The sequence below is a fragment of the Vombatus ursinus genome, unplaced genomic scaffold, assembly GCF_900497805.2.
Source record: "Vombatus ursinus unplaced genomic scaffold, bare-nosed wombat genome assembly UNPS02010284.1, whole genome shotgun sequence".
NCBI classification, from domain to species: domain Eukaryota; kingdom Metazoa; phylum Chordata; class Mammalia; order Diprotodontia; family Vombatidae; genus Vombatus; species Vombatus ursinus.
Window position 1 is genome coordinate 11,954,262 of NW_020950062.1, and position 1,219 is coordinate 11,955,480.

The 1,219-nt window shown below is 38.2% G+C and overlaps 1 pseudogene; it reads right to left on the reverse strand.

The window, feature by feature from the left end:
• Positions 1–647: 647 nt before the first annotated feature.
• Positions 648–1,219, reverse strand: part of LOC114037202 — a 4,220-nt pseudogene continuing 3,648 nt past the window's right edge.

Genomic DNA, 1,219 nt, shown 5'->3' on the forward strand with positions numbered 1-1,219 from the left:
GTCAGCAAATGTTTGTCAAATGCTTAATACAGCCTAGGCACTGTGTTAATCACTGGAGATTGAAAGCAAGACAAAGAACATTTTCTGTTCTCAAACAGCTCTATCACAGTAGACAACAGGAAAAAACTGTAAACAAACAAGACACATACAGGATAAATATGAAACAATCAATGGAATAATAACATTAGAATTAAGAGAGATTTGGGGACAGCTAGGTGTGTAGTGGATAGAGCATGAGCCTTGGAGTCAGGCAGGCTTGAATTCAAATCTGGCATCAGACACTTATTACCTTAACCTGGGCTTAAACCTAATTACCTGCAAAAAAAATAAATAGAAGAATTCAGAGAAATTGGGAAAGGCTTCTTGTAGAAGGTAGAATTTTAGGTGAAACTTGAATAAGTTACTTTATGATATGGATAGTTAACTGCCTAGCCCTCCTATTGATTTTTTTGGTGTTTTCTTTATATATATATATATATATATATATATATATATATATATATATATATATACACACACACACATATATATATACACATATATATGTGTGTGTGTATATATATACACACACATACATGTATATATATAATTTTCTTTATATATATATGTATATATATAATTGCATTATAATGACTCATAGTTGTAGTTCAATAAAGAACAAACAGCACAGGAGTATGGGTGGTCTGTATGGGCCCCAGAGCAGGCTGGAAGAGTGCTAGAGGAAATGCAGATGACTGGAAAAGGGTGGCTACTGGAAGCTTTTGGAGACTGAAGGGCACATTTACTGACACAATAGTGACAGCCACTGTAGCTGCCAATGGATTTGGGAGGATCCCTGGAACCAATGACTTAAAAAAGTTCCTTAGAGGAGGCAAAGCCAAGATGCCAGAGTAAAGGCAGGGACTCACATGAGTTCTCACCCAAATCCCTCCAAATACCTAAAAAAATGACTAAAATTCTAGAGCAGAATAACCCACAAAAAGAAAGAATGAAACAAATTTCCAGCCCAAGACAACCTGGAAGGTCAACAGGAAAAGTCTGATGCACCTGGCTGAGAGGTGAGCACAGTTCTGTGCAGGATTCCCCAGCACAGACTGGGGCCCAGCAAACCCAGAGTAGGCCTCAAGGGACTGAATCACTGGCAGCTGTGGTGGTTTCCAGACTTTGCAAGCCACAAATGCCAAAGACAACTTAGAAGGTCAGTAGGAAAGGTCTGTCA